This window comes from Onychomys torridus, chromosome 10 (assembly GCF_903995425.1).
Source record: "Onychomys torridus chromosome 10, mOncTor1.1, whole genome shotgun sequence".
In the NCBI taxonomy this organism is placed as follows: domain Eukaryota; kingdom Metazoa; phylum Chordata; class Mammalia; order Rodentia; family Cricetidae; genus Onychomys; species Onychomys torridus.
In genome coordinates this window covers 94,582,041-94,598,494 of record NC_050452.1, presented here as the reverse complement: position 1 = coordinate 94,598,494, position 16,454 = coordinate 94,582,041, and the positions used below count along the sequence as shown (strand labels likewise).

General features: G+C 37.1%; 1 protein-coding gene across 24 annotated transcripts in view; it reads left to right on the top strand.

The window, feature by feature from the left end:
- Window positions 1-16,454, top strand: part of Adgrl3 (adhesion G protein-coupled receptor L3) — a 763,485-nt gene that overhangs the window by 303,982 nt on the left and 443,049 nt on the right. The window lies entirely within an intron of this gene.

Sequence of the window (16,454 nt, the reverse complement as noted above, 5' to 3'; positions counted from 1 at the left end):
TTCCATAACTTGGCTATTGTGAATAGTTTTACAATATACTTTGATGTATAGGTATCTCTATAATATGGTGAGTTAGAGAGATGGCAGTAGATGCCCAGGAGTAGTTGAGCTGGCTATGGTAGATCTCTTCATAGTTTTGTTGTTGTTGTTGTTTTGTTTTGTTAATAAGCTTATCTTTGGTTCATATTGTCAACTTTTGTTGTTTTTGTTTGGTTGTTTGTTTTGTTAATGACTGATATTCTAACTGAAGTTTTTTTTTGTTTTGTTTTGTTTTGTTTTTGTTTTTTTGAGACAGGGTTTCTCTGTGTAGCTTTGTGCCTTTCTTGGAACTCACTTTGGAGACCAGGCTGGCCTCAAACTCACAGAGATCCACCTGCCTCTGCCTCCCAAGTGCTGGGATTAAAGGTGTATGCCACAACTGCCCTAACTGAAGATTTTAATGTCATTTTGATATGAATTTCTTTGATGGTTTCTTAGGTAGAGTTTTTGTACAAATGCATTATTGGCCATATGTTGTTTATCTTTTTGAACTGTTGTTTGATTTCATTAGTCCATTCATTAATTGGGTTGTTTTCTTGTTTCTTGGTTTTATATGTATTCTAGATATTAACTCTTTGTTAGATGTTTAGCTGACCAAAGTATTTTTTCCTATTTTGTAGACTGTTCCATTTATTCTATATAATCTCTACAGGTTACTTACTCTTTTTGCCCCTTTTTACAGAGTTAGAGATCAAACTCAGGGCTTATTACATTATTGAAAAATACCTTACCTACATATGCTCAGCCATTACTCTTTATTCTCAACATATTTCATTAATTCTTTGTATGTCTCCCAACCTACAGGACTACCCAGTAAATAATTCAACACATATGCTTTATCTACTAATTTTGCATCTTTTATTAGATATTCTCAATTACAACAGCAACAACATACAGCATGCATCATAAGCTAAATGCTTGTACTAGTTTGTGCTCAATAATTATAGTCACTTTAAATATAATTCATTGCTTGCTACCTGCAAAACTATGAAGTAAGGTAAATTGTAGAATTCATTATCTATAATATTAGTGGATAGAAGAGACTATATGTGAAGTCTTTACCCAATCTAATATTATTTGGTATTTGTTGAAATATAAAGCTTTTATTTCTTTGGAGGTTGATAAGACTGTTACATTTAGCAGAGTGATTCTTACTTGTTTGTTAAAAAAAAGTTCTAAGTGTGAGTTTTATGTAAATCTATGCACATACTAACTGCACTAAAAATGTACAAAATCAAAGCTTAATTTATACTTAGGGAAAGATATTTGAGAAATTATGAATATAAACTTTAAATGTTTGAAGTTATAAACATGTTTGTTAATTTAAATGGAGTATCTCAAACAAAAGACTGCATTTATGAAACGTCTCATGACTGAATTCAGTGTATGTACATTTTCTTTATATGTACATTAAATTAAACAGTTGGCAAAGATATTTCTGTGGAAATTAATTTTAGTTTTCAATTTGACATATTTTCTAGAGACCATAAGTTGGTACTGTAGACATTTTGAAAACAATAGGAGTTAAATTAAATCAGACATTCAGACACTGGTTGATATCACTTGTACATAAAGAAATTACACATGTTCAGGAATTGTCCCAAGAGTTTGAGTGTAGGTGTATATGGGTAGCAAAAATGTCACATGCATACCATTGCTCTCTCTGCTGGTCAGTTGTTCCCTGGGGCTCATTCAATATTTATAAAGAATCGTTTACCATAGGGCTGGGATATATAGCTCAGTAATAAATATTTGTGAGAATGCAGGAGATCCTTGGTGTCTGTCTGTCTGTCTGTCTGTCTCTCTCTCTCTGTCTCTCTCTCTCTCTCACACACACACACACACACACACACACACACACACACACACACGGCAGTACTTGAAAAGATAGCGTTTCCATTTTTGTGTGAGGCATATTATTTTGAAAACATCAGGAAACGTTAGTAACTAAATTATTGGGGTTTGGTAGAAATATTCTCATTTTAATAAAGTGAAGGAAATTTATTTCTCTTGTCTATTACTGGCAGCATATATTAATTAATATAAATGTGGATGGCATCACATAGCCCTTGAATTCACTGAGAAATTTAAAATGCTCATGGATACACACACACACACACACACACACACACACACACACACGAGCGTAATTTATGAAATTAAGTCCATAAATGTGTATTTATTATCAGAGGTCACTACCTCTGAAAGCATAAAGATGCATTTAAAATAGGGGCATGGTTCTATTGGTGTATAACCCATGATGAAAAACAAGTGTTTGCATGTATATCTTTTCTCCAGACCTGAATATCAGTAAAATAATTAGATGCTATGCTACCACCTCAACCTACTGGTGTTCTCCTGGCCTGAGCTGCACTGGAGTCAAGGGCTACACTTGTGATTTCAGTTGTTTGCTTCTGGGTTTCTGGGGAGCTGCTAGGCAATCCCTTGGGATTACAAAGAGGGACGGAAGAGGAGAGCCTTGCATCATCCTGTGGCAGCCTCAGGAGTTCATTTCAAGTACCTTAGCGGCTTGCTGTGCTGAGCACCATAGACAGCCTTTCAGTTGAAATGACATTGTAATTAAAGTGCTTGATTTCAGTCAGCCTGCAAGTATTCCTTGTGAATCAAGTCTCTGTGTAAATCAATGACCTTATCTAGATTCATGATAGAAAATTTAAGATTTAACCCCTACTTGGGAAGAAATTACAAATCAAAAGAGAAAATACAAAAGGGTAAAGCAACACTGATTTATATCACCACTGAGGCTGGGGTAAGGTAGGGGACAGCTTGGATGATAGAATTTCCATGAACACCGTGCTTCTAATTTTCAAATAATAGACTTTGTGTTCCTTCATGTCTGCATTGTTTTACCCTAGAACTTCTCAAAAAAGGCAAGACGTTCTTTTTAGCACCCAGCACACTTCTGTTAGCCTGTGGAAATATTATTTTCACCTCCCACAACCCAACTTTATAGAGTATATAATAGAGTTTCTCTGTGTGTTGTACCATGGACATATAAAGTAGGCAAAGGATCCATTTGGCTCAGAGTAAATTATGTATTTGATTCCATTCAGTCAGTTTTACAATAGAAAGCAGTCAAGAAGCTAAAACATAATATTTAGTGGAGTTGACAATCTCTTCCCTTAGGAGTGATCTCGGAATCAGAAGTCCTGAATCAAGTTAAATGAGGGTCACTGTTTTATCCTGGCACTGTGAGGAAGGGATAGCTGGCTATGCAATACTGCTTCCAGACAACAGAAGTCTCACAGCTGTAGCAGAGCACTTTTTCCTTATCTTCAAAGTTAGAATAAAAGCTTGCCTGACTAGAAGTGAGGGAAAAAAAATTTATCGGCAAGATCGTTAATAACTCGGGACTCAGCTTTTCAAGTTACAATTAGCTACTCAGCAGCTGTGACCTTCAAGAGCTACTCATTATTGTGGGCTGTGATTGTTCACTCCCACTCCAGAGCTCTTTTCAGAAATAGTTTCTCTGACATCATTGACCCCAGGGGTCAGTGTGAGAGATGAGTCTTCGGGCACTCATTTGTAAGTCTTGTTTCTGCAGTGTGCTGTTTGTGCCTGTGCGTGTGCGGGTGCGTGTGCCTGCAAGTGTGGTTAAAGAATTCAACTGACGATTAAAGTCTCATTGTGAAACCAGCTGTTTGGTCAGATCCCAGTTAGGATGACGCCTGTCAGAGAAAGGGGCGCTCCTGGAGCAGCTAAGCGATTGAGTGGCCTCGAGTCCAGAGTAGAACTGACGGTAATAACCCAGACTCTGTTTTATTTTGACGTGTGTTTTTAAAGGTCTCCACAGGCACGCTCGCCAAACTCTGTCATGCACGGCACCGCATCTCAATGGATCAGCAGGGATTTGAAACCTGCTGTGAGTTTGGCGCACACAGCAACCCAAAGAGAAAACAGGGATTAGCAAACTGTAGTCAAGTATGAAATGAAAGCTCAGTTGGAAAAGGAGGACTGGATTATTTTCAACTTCTTGCCTCAGTTCCTTTATATCTGAGGAACATAGGACTCCTAAGAGAAAGGGATTTGCTTTCTCCAGACAAGGTGTGACGCATAATCTTTCTGCTCAGAAAAGAGACTTAATTAGGGAAAAGCTAACCACCATAGCACGAAAGCAAAAGCATAAGCCCATTGGCAGGAAGAGGGATACAGTTTGTTATTGATAACAGGTTTTCTGGCCAATACAAATCTAGAATTAAGTCTTGAACCCCCAGAGCTTCTTGTTAAGTCAAATGGGTGTGTGGTGAAGGTTTTCCACATGAGCCCTTGGCAGTATCTGAAGCCACTGTAGCAAGGTAAACAGGATCTGTAGAATGGTAAAGGTGGACTCACCTTTTGCTCTGACATTCCGAACCATACAGGCCTGGACGGTTCTTGCAGAGTGCTCATTTGTTCAAGCAAGCCGGCCAGGTAGACCTGGTGGTATATGCAGTTCCTGGGGAGCTGCCCTATACTTCTGTCTCACTCTCATGACAGCTATTTTAACTAGTTCCCTTTTTCCTCCTCTTAGTGGCAGGGAGGAGAAACCTGAGGGAGACAGAGCTTCTTACTGTCTTCAGTTGTGTATCCTTGGAGAGGCCACAGGGATCTACTGAGTAGCTCCAAAACCCATGGTCACAGCCATCCCTGGTTAAACTCAGTGGATCACAAAACAAAAGGAGAAGATTTGGATGCAGGAAGAACCCTGTAGGAACTGGCCAAGGGCTAAATATGTTGATCAATTTTCTAGCATTGTTATTTCAAATAAGATTTTACTTAAAGAATCATTTCAAATTTAATATTATTGAGGACATAGCAGAGAAATACAAACTATCAACAATGTCAGTATCATTATAGGCCTTCTTACCAATAGGGATATTAGAGAATTAAAGACTCACACCACAATTCCATAGTCAATTTGAGCTTGGATTTATTGTGTCCATAGATTAACCTAAATTTAGTGTTCAGGTGAATACTCTTTAAGAGTTGAAATCTGTAGACACTGAGTACTTAGTAATTACACTATAACTTAGTAGGAACAGAAGCAGGCATATTTGGTAAATACAGAAAACAATAAGTTAAAATATACATTAAAGTATGCACTAATCCTATGAGAAAAGCACTGCAGGAAAGATTCCCAAAGGGGGGTTCGGGGGGGGGCGGCGTGGGGGGGCGTGGGGATGTATATGAAGTAATGAACAACTTTGTGGTTTTCAGTCAATCTTCGGGTTGTAATGAGCCAGAAGACTGAGGAGGGCACAGTAGTTACTGGATGGAGTTAGAGGGGGTTCCGCTAGCCCTCAGGAGAATTATAGAAAATGAAAGGTTCAGGGCAAGGCAGGTAAGAGGAGTTCATGGCCTCAGCAGCAAGAAGAAAAAAAAAAAAGAAGAAGAAGAAAGAAAAAAGTTCCTGAAACAGTTTTACTCTGCAGTCTTGGCTGTCTTTATTTGCTTCACCCCCAGTGAGAGTTCATCCTGAGAGAACATGGCCGGCAGGTGAGAATAACAGAAAACAGCTGGCTGTTAGTGCAGGCAGCAGATGCTGTTTTCAGTGTTTTGTTTTGTTTCTTTGACAGCTGGGCAAGTCACATGTAGTGTCTTCTAGCTAGACTCTGTAATGGTCCTTTCTGTATCCCCATGCCCAAGTCCTTGAAGGCTTGTTTGTCAAGGCAATACAAAAGAGGGAACATGTTGGAGATGAAGTGCTGACATTCCTCCATCAAGATGTTACGTTCCCATTTCCTAGTTTACCTCTAATGCTGCTCCCAAGGAGGAGGAAGAAGAAAGAAACCTGAGCCCTGTGTCCCTGCCTTGTCCAGAGAACAGATCCTTGTTTCCTTTCCAGAGAGAGCTGTCTGCTAAAACATGAACTAGTCAGCTATACAAAGTTCCCCTGTGGCACTAAAGTGCCATGTCCCTTATTAAAGCAAATATTCTCTAAAGAATGATAGCCAAACAGGTGGAGGATAAACAGCCTAAACTCCATGAAGAAGTATGTGTAGCAGTTTCCTGAGCTGGCTGTGGCTTTGAAACACCCTATGTTGTATTATATATATATACATATATACACACATATATACATATATATATATACATACATATATACATATATATATATATATACATATATATACATACATATATATATATATATTCTTTGTGCCTCTGCCCTTAAGCAGCCACATTTATAAGGGGTTATGGGAAACTCATCTCAACATTTACTACTGTGTTATTTGCTCCCCTATACTCTTTGACATGGAGTTGTATAGTTTTCTATGTAGGTAATGATACATATGTGAAAGCAAACCTATAAGTCTTAGTATTCTCAAAAAGTGTTTGAGTTAAGAGGAACACTTGAGATCATCCCTTCCTTCCATAAGGGACTGTGGCCACAGATTTTAAGATACTTCTGTAGTTAGTAGGCTATGCTCCAGTTCCAATCCCATTCATAATTTGTAGTATATCATGAGCAAGTGTATATTTTAAGTCAAATACTTATATTCTGATTGTAGTTGTTGAAATTAAAATGTTTGGGGAATATCTCTGTAGCTAAAGAGTCACTGATTATTTTTAAAAATGCATCTCTGAAATGAAAAAACGGAAACTAAAGAAAAACCTAGAACAAATATCATACATCCACCTGCCAAAAACAACCACTGTAGAGGCTTTCATGTGATTTTGGTACTTTTATTTATTCATGTATTTTTTTAATGTAGTTGTGATGGTAATGAGTAAATTTTACCTGTCTATTCAACTAAGATTCTGAAATCATCAGACTCTGAAAGTGTTTACAGCAGTTGTCTTTGCATGCTCTTCCATTAGGGAGAGAATGACTGACTTTAATGTGAATCTCTTGTCTGCAGCCTTTCATTTCAAGTAGAAGATCTTTGCGCAGCAAGCAGCATTGCACATCCTTGACATGACGTCATGGTGTGTCTTTATTCTCCTCTCTCCTCAGGGTCTCAACTCAGTCTATTTTAATCACTGCATTAATGTCGTTTTTTACTAAGATGACTTTGTATTTCCATTTGTCCAAACCCAGCGTTTGTGCTCTCTGTCTTTAGCCTAGTTTGCTTCTCAGCATACTTCAGCTCTTTTTTGACACTCATGTAGTACCCTCATTCCCTTTTCCCTGTTTCTAAATTTCTCTACACGTTTGCACAATTGACTTGATTTTGGTTTCTTATCTAGTAGCATACTATTTTAATTCTTGGTGGCATTTTTATTGTTATTACTATTATTTTATGTGTTATCATTCCTTATGGTAATCAAAATTGTGTTGCTGTCCCACAAGGACATCAATATTTTAAAATATTTTAAATTTATTTTATGTGTATGAATGCTTTATTTGCATGTACAACTTTATGCCAGAAGAGGACATCCAATCTCAATATAGATGATTGTGAGCCACTGTGTGGTTGCTGGGAATCTAACTAAGGAACCTCCTACCTGATGTATCATCTCTCAAGAACCAAGGACATCCATTTTTGAATCCCTAAAAGTCAAGAGTACATTATCATGTGAAAAAAAGGACAGGACCTTTAGGTAGATAGATTATATTAGATTGTGTGGATGTGTTCAATGTAGTCACAAAGATTCTTTGAAGTGGAAACAAAAGTTAAACAAACAAAACAGTAATACCCCCACAAACATACAGTATTTGCTGTCATTGAGCATGAACAAGTGAGCCTCTAGAAGCTGAAATTGATTCTACTAGAACAGAAAGGAACACAAACCCCCTTACCTGTGGTCATAGCTCAGTGAGATCAAAGCCAGATTTGACCAACTTAACTGTAAGACAAAAGTTGTACAATAATAATTATTTATTATAGGGGTCATTTATTAATTCACCAAGTAGATGGGAGTAGAGAAATGGGTCAGCAGTTAAGAGCACATGCTGTCTTTTAAAGGACCCAAGTTTGATTCTCAGAAGCTGTGTAAGGAATCTCAATACTGTAATTAACTTCAACTCCAGATCTGATGCCCACTGTAGCCTCTCTTGGCACCTCTACCCATATACACATACCCTGCTATGTGTGTGCATGAGCACCTGCCCCCCTCACTCTTAAAAATAAACAATTTTCATCAAAAGAAGCCTAGTAATTGTTAATCCTTCTTTCTCCTCTTTACTTAATAGGTATTCTGTATTCCTTAGTCATAATTTTCTTAAATATACCCTGGTTCTTAAAATTATAGAACATGTTGTTTTCCTATGCATAAACACACAGATGGTATTTTTGTTACTTTTCTTGTTGATATGACCACAATAGTTGAAAGAAACAGCTTATTAAAGGAAAGAGAGTTCAAACTACACAGGGTTCTGTCCATCATGGGGGGGAAGCTGTAGTGGGATAGCTCATATTCTAACAAGAGGAGGCATGCACTGGAGAAATGCTGGTTCTCCTCTGGATGTCTCTTTATTGTCCATTCTCACAGAACATGAGAGTATGTCTCCAATATTCAGAGCTGGTTGTCTCTCTTCAGTTAACCATCTCTACAAATAGCTACATAGACATACATACAAGTGTGCCTCATTTGTCTTGTAGGTGATTCTAAATACAGTCAATAAAGTTAATCATCATAAATCTGTCTCTTGCCAATTTGACACCTAAATACATTACTTTAAAGATAATGTTCCATTCCCAACCTCCAAAAGACTTACACCTATCTTATGGTGAAAAATGGAATCAGTTCAACTTTGAGAGTCCTCATAAGGTTCAAGTTTTAACACTGATCAAAATTCTAAGTTTAACATATTCTCTGTGACCTGGATAGTGGGTTAATTGTTGGTGGTGAACTTTGAAAACTAATAAAGCTTTTATTGCAAATGTACAATATCCTAGAATAAACATTCCCATCCAAGGACAGAGTAATAGAGAATCATAGAAAGAAATGGGAGGTTCAAAACCAGACCAGAAAACCAAAGGCCAAACATTAAATCCTGTAGGTACTTGCCTCTTGCCTGGTATCAAGAAGAGGAATTTGGTATAGTGATATGAGTTCCAATGGTTTTAGCAGCCTTACTTTTTGGTACCTTTTACACCCACACTTCCTCACCCACTAACCAATTTCAAAGGCTGAGAAAATATCTTCACAAGTTTAAGCACTGTAACACATTATTTCTAATACCAATTTGCTGTAATAATTACTTTGATATTACTATAACTACAATTCCTGATGGAACCCACCTTCTAGAGAAATGGTTTATTTGGCTCACAGATTCAGAGAGCTTATTCTTTAATTGTTTCATTTCATTGACTTAGAGAAGGTGGATGCAGGAAGAGGACAGGATGGATGGAGCCCCAACACTCCCAGTAACCTATGTCCTTCATTTAGGCTCTACCTTCTGTATTATACCACTGCTTAATAATACCATCATATATTGATTCATTGTCTCTGAACATGCAGGTGCAGAAACACCACCAATTGTGCCTCATCCCTCTCCTAGGGATGAATCCAGTCAAGTTTTCCTTGAAGATTGAACCCTATAGATCATGCTAATTATTTTCCTCTTTTTTATTACTGGTTTAGGAGTATAGGTGTGATTTTTATTTTATTTTGAATTTTGGCTTGGGAATCACAGGCCTTATATACATTCTAAGGCCCCTCTTAAGCTGAGCGGTGCCCCCTTTGGAAATGGCACCTGTGAGCTCTGTCCATAGTTGTAGAGCAATTTAGTTCAGTAACTCTAACAGTGTCATATTCCATTATCTTATAGTTTTATTATTGAATCGTATTTTATCATCAGTTTTTTTCATTACCTCCCCCTCTGACATCTGTGTGTCATAGAACAAGAGTTTATTTCAAGTTTGGATATTTTAAATCATAGTTGCTTAGTAGCCAAGATAGCTGCTTAAGGAACACTCTCCAGATATATACCCACCCAACTCTGTTCCTTGATTCCCTCTTATACTAAAGTTTCCGAAATATTCTTATGATCTATAAGATTTATAAGAGATTTCTGTTGCTATGCATGTGGTATGTAGGACCCCAGGGTCTAAACAAGGATGCTACTGCTCCATCTCAGTCTACAGTAAGCCAGACACTCTACCTACATGTCAGTCTCCCGACTAGACTTTCCATTTCTAACTCAGATATGTGCTTATAATCTTATTACATCTGATGCCTCATTTATATTCCTTTACTTCTAAATTAGGACAGTGTGCTGGAGCCTCTAAGAACCATATTTTGTGTTTCTGTTGTTAAACCCAATTATTATCAATATTCTTTAACCTTACAACAAAAGAAATGCATGTACAATCTTGCAGTGAAATGAAGGGAGTAAGTTACACTGTAAAAAGAACATAGTGACGTTCATCTTGCCTTTTAAATAGAAATCAAACTATGTATTCCAGAGTTCTTTTCTTTATCAAATATAGCAGTTTAGTTTGGCTATGGACACAAGAGTTCTACAAAATTCATTGAACACGTTTGAAGAGGACCGATTCATGGTGCAGAATATACAGATGTATTGTATATTCCATTACTATTAAAGTGGTGGGTCAATAAATTTACAGTAAACTTTTTTTTTTTATTTTTCTTTATTAAGAAATTTTCTACTCACTCCACATGCTATCCACAGACTCCCCCTCCTCCCATCCTCCAGTCCTTAAGGTACGCTTCTGCATGCATCCCTCTTTTCCTGGACAGACCCTTGCTCTGCTCTCACCCCTTACACCTCAGTCACCACAAGTGGTTGTTTGTGGGGAAGCTCTCCCTTGGGAGCATTGTATTACTTATTCCCTCTGTTAACACTTTTCCTCCTCACATTTCTAAGGAAGTGCTTCTGCAATTCTCCATTGAATTGCCACCTTTGAATAGAGGACTGTTTCTTTCACAAAAGTGCTCATCCATCCCTGACTGTCCCATCCTCCTTTTCCAAGTCTCAGTGGAAGACAGGACACTATTTTCTTGTAACCAAAAATGTTTACTCTGGAGTTGAACTTGGTGGCTCATGCTTTTAATCTCCATACTCAGGAGGCTGAGGCAGGAGGACTGTGGTGAGTTTAGTTTCAGCCCTAACTACATAACAAATACCAGACCAGAGTAGGTTACAAAATAAAACTCTCCTTCAGAAAACTTAAAAAAAACTTAAAAAAAAAAACCTTTAAAAAAGAAATATATATATATATATATATATATTCATTTCACATTATATATATATATATATATATATATAAGTTTTATCTCCCCAGTTCTACTCATTTCATTGTAAAGTATTAGATATAATGACATATGAAACATTTTTTCCTAGTTTAATGTTTACTGCCCTTCACGAGACATTGACAATACCTACAACTCATTAATTATAACCACACTTCAAAATAACATTTCTGCTTAGAACTATAAAGTTCATCTAGTAACTTATAAACAACATGATCATCTAATAAGTTGATAGAATTTTAGTTTCTGTGCAATCTACTGTTAACTTTAACCTCGGTAATAAAGTTTATTGGAAGGTCTGTTCTATCATGAGATTCATATGATATCTAGTCTTATTTATTGAAAGGAAATCTCTTATAAACATATCAAATATGTTTCTTTTTATTTTATGCTCATACTTTTACTTTGTCAAACAACAGAATTACCCAGACTCAAAGGATGCATGTTTATGTGATTCAAGAAAGATGGAGAAGACAGCAGTCTCAGAACTTGATTTTTGTGTTTTCCTCTAATGATAAGGCCACCTGGAGGGTGTTGACAAGCTAGACAGTGCTGTTAATAAAAGAGTCATTGTAACCAATTAAAATCATTTACTTCTTTTAGAAAAGAAATTTACAAACTTTGCACGTTTATTTCATGGCAACTTGCATCTGTACATGAGCCTGTTCCTGCATCTTGTAACTGGGCATACTACATGATACTATGAGTATTCTGATTACTTTGATGTCTATTGAATCATTTTCTGCTTCAATACAGAAAACTTTCTAGAAATTTTATTGTGGGTCGTGCTGACTTGGTAATACTGCTAGTTAAGGGATGATAAAGGAAAAATGTATATATGAGCCCAAAAGTATTCTTCTTTGTGAGGCTAATTGATTATAAGAGGTCGCTTAGGACTGAGCTTTAAAGCTGTAATATATTTATTAATTTATGGGTCATTAATCTAGGGAGCTGGCCAACTAAGTTGTTACCCTGTTAAATAATTGCTCTATAAATCCAACTGACTCTTAAGTATCTCAGCATTTACATTGTATGTTGAGACCTTCTCCTTCTCTACTGTCAGTGTGGCATTGTGGAGTGAGTTGATGGTTAGATCTTGGTAGGGTGTGCGTGCACGCATGTGTGTGCATGTGTGCGCGCGTGTGCGTAATGGGGTTCATGTGCTTGTGTATGTATGAGTGTAAAGTTATGTTTATGTAAAACACTTAAAAATTAATCATTACATATTACTTACACGATTACTATTATATCTTTTCACATAACAGCTCATGTTTTATCATACTATATGCATACCCCTGACCCAAGGTGAGTGTCCATGTTCTTTTTAGTTTGAAAAGGATTCTAATTTTGTTTCCCTGGCATCTGCTTTTTTGTTACAATATAGTAATTCCTTATACTCTTAAAGCTTAGTTTGTTTGTTTTTTAAATGAATTTGTATATCAGGTATTTACAAATGCATAGTGATGAATTTTGAGTCAGTTATGTGATCAATAAAAATATTTCAAAATTCAAAATTTATCATTTTAGCCAGAGTTGTAGGTATTTTTTCATGAGTATCTTGGGTGCTAGGGAACACTACATTTTATTCAACAGAGCCATGCTGGTCTAACTACAAGCTGTGACATGATAAAATAAATAAGGAATTGATGTGGGATGTTTTGTTAAGATCTTTTCTTACCTCTTGGGCTATTTAATCATTAATTATAAGGTAATGTGCACAGATTACACATTGCATACATTAATCTCAAACAAATATAGTAATGCCTGGGTTACTATGTGGATTCACAGAGAGAACATACTAGAGAATGATCAAATCTCAGGGCATGCATGAATTTCAAAACCAAAAACCTATGCCAGCAATTACAGTGTGAAGAAGCTACTAATATTCTGAAAAAGCTAAGTCAAGATTTTAAATGGATCTCCATATAATGTGCATGCTATATAACATGCTTTTATGTATGTGTTTATATAAGTTCACATTAAATTCTATTGCTTTACCCCAATTCAAAACGATATACATTCACTAGAAACCATGCTCAATTTTATACATTTTGATCCTTTCCTTAGACGAGCAATGAGTGATCCCGCTTTTCCAATGTTGGGATATGCACCCTGAAGTTAGCAATCAGCCACTAAGTCTCACTGGTGTAAACACTGTTACTTTTCATTGTATTGTGTTTCTAGTGTTTGGAAGGTTAGAATCATCAATCATATTTTCAACTTAGCAACTTCTTTACAAGCTACAACTTCATAATTAATCTTGGAATATTTGTACATACACTAATTAATACTTAATATGCTAAAGTGTAGAGGTTACCTCTCTACAACATACAGATTTTTATTAGACAAATTTAATTATTTTAAGAATGCCAGTTTTACCAGTTTGGTAACTAGGTATTTATGCATCCAAAGTACATCTTGAGGGAACTAGAAGTATAGCTTGGTGTTTGAATGCTTGCCTGGCAGTTTTGAAGCACTGCCTTGTTTACTTAGCTATGCACACATTGTCTGCCTTGATTTTATATATATACATACACACTTGTGTATATGTATCTGTGTAAATACTTGTGTGTACAGGTGCCTTCCTAGGACACAAGAGGGAATCTAATCCCCTGGAGTTGAAGTTAAAGGTGGTTGTGAGCTAACTGATACAGATGGGACAAGGGATGAGCTGGTGGGTGGGGCAAGGGATGAGCTGGTGGGTCTACTTGGCCCAACCAGGTGTGCAGGTAGCACCTCCCAGTTTCTGTCATGGAGTCACACAGTTGTAGCTTTCAGACACAGGTGTTCATGTACTTAGGAGAGCAGTTCTCAACTGTTGGTCCCAACCCCTTCAGGGGTCAAATAACTCTTTCATACAAGTCACCTAAGACCATAGGAAAATACACATATTTACATCACAATTCATAATAGTAGCAAAATTACATTTTTAAAGTAGCAACAGAAACCACTTTATGGTTGAGAGTTACCCCAGCTTGAGGAACTGTATTTAAGGGACCACAGCCTTAGGAAGGCTGAGAACTGCTGACTGAGAAGAAACAGGACCTAGAGCTGCTTTCTGCCTGCCTCCACCTAAGACCTGCTAAAAACTGCTGTTTGGGGGTCTCTGCTTGATTTGACTGGTTTTTATCTCCTGTTGTTATCAAAGCAATGTATGATAACACATGGATTTTGATCCATATAAAATATCGTTTACTTGTTCCTTAATTGCACAAGTTAAACCTTAAAACATAAATTATAAACTGACTCCTGTCACTTTTACAAATGGGCAGAAATCATAAGCACGTGTTTTACATGAGATGTTAGTAAATTGGCTAGCCAGACTCATCACATTTTATATAAATATGAAGGAAAGAAGGTGTAATGAGCGTAAGTATCACTGTACTTATAACAGATTAAAAAAAGTTATAAAACTTGGGCAAAATGACACAAGAGACATGAAAGATGGACATGCTGGTGGGGGAGGCTACAGAAGTGGTTGGATAGCCGAGTGTAGAGGGACGGAGTACAGGAGATTCACTAAAATATACTTTGCTGGAAAAATCTCTTAATGGTATCTAGTCCATTCTATGCTAATTTTAAGAGGACAGAAACTGGAAAGGACTTGTTCGGAAGAGGAGTCTTGTAAGAGTGATGGAAAAGAGATAAGAGGTGTGACAGGCATCATAATGAACTACATAGATGTATGAAATTGTCAAAGAACAAATTTCATAAGAGTTTAAGAAAATAAAATGTGTAGAGACAAACTTTTAGTCCTCTCTTCAAACCTGGACAAATAATAATTTGGATCAGAGGAGTAAGGGAGAAGTTTCTTTAGCTTCAATGTAACAATTATTCTCCCACAAAGAAATAATACTTTCCAGAATACCAAGTAAAGCTAAACAACTTAAGCTATTTAGCATTAAAATACAGTCTGCCTCCCACAGTGCTTACACAACTGGTTGGATGAGCTATATGACTTTCTTTCTTTCTTTTTTCCCCACAAAGAAATATTGATTACTAGATAACCTGAAGATACAGAGATGGGAATGATTACAATTTCTGCTATAACAAGTGCAGATGAAAGGAAATTTCCATGCTCTAACTTCATTGCGCATGCTTTTCTCAAGTGCTTATCCTTTTCCCAGTGTCTTGCCTGGTCTAGGCTAATCAGTGTCGAGGCAACAGGATGTTTTGTAGACTTGGCCCAAGCTCTCTAAACTTCTCAATTAACTCCTAGGATTGACGTCTTGGGGCTTCCACTTTCTGAAGCCAGGAGCAGAGTTAACAGCCCATTTTTAAATTAGCTTATGCAAATGAAGAGTAGTTGAGTTGCAGCAATCTAAATTTACATATCAATGTTATGTGGAATTCTCTTCAAATTACTGCTTGAGCAATGCTTCCACGGGAAGAGAGAGTTTTTGAGTGAAAGCTGTTAAAAGGGGGAAAAGAAATCCAATGACCATTCTTTCAGTTCTTTGGTTTGGAATACCATGTAACCCATGTTATTTTGTAAGATTTTTAAGGAACTAGCTACTCTTAGCTTTCTCAAGTTTGGAATTACAGCTCTTTAATGATAATTCATATTACAGTAGCTACAGACATTTACTGTGAAACAGACTTGGGGCTTTCTCAAAAATCTGCTTAGTTGTGCATTTTAAGTGAATATATTTGCTTCTAAAAGCCTTCTCTCCCAAAGGAGTGTCTGGTTCTTGTTTTTATTTATGCTTTCTCTTACTCATTTCTTGACCACTGTCAAAAAGGAGAGAGAGGCAGAGAGAGAGAAAGACACAGAGAGACAGAGACAGAGAGACAGACAGAGATAGAGACAAACATACACAGACATACAGAGAGAGAGAGAGAGAGAGAGAGAGAGAGAGAGAGAGAGAGAGGCAGACAGACAGACAGAGACAGAGAGACAGAGACAGACACACACAGACATCCAGAGAGAGAGAGATAGAGAGAGACAGCGCTAAAAACTATGACAATAGGAATTGTTTTGCACAGTGTGCTGGTATGGCCCTTAAATCCAAGTGCTCAGGAGGCCAAGGCAGACTGCTTTGAGGCTAGCCTGGTCTTAACGAGTTAGAGGCCAGTCCAGGCTTCTTAATAAGACCCTGAATTTTGCCTCTCTGAGGCCAAATAATTCTCCCAGCCTTGCTGGGGAGAATTCCATGTGCATTTATTCCCTTTATGAAATACAAAGTTATTCCCTACCTTCACACTAAAAGGAGGACAGGGCTCTTACACATTTTACCTTTGCATATTATGTA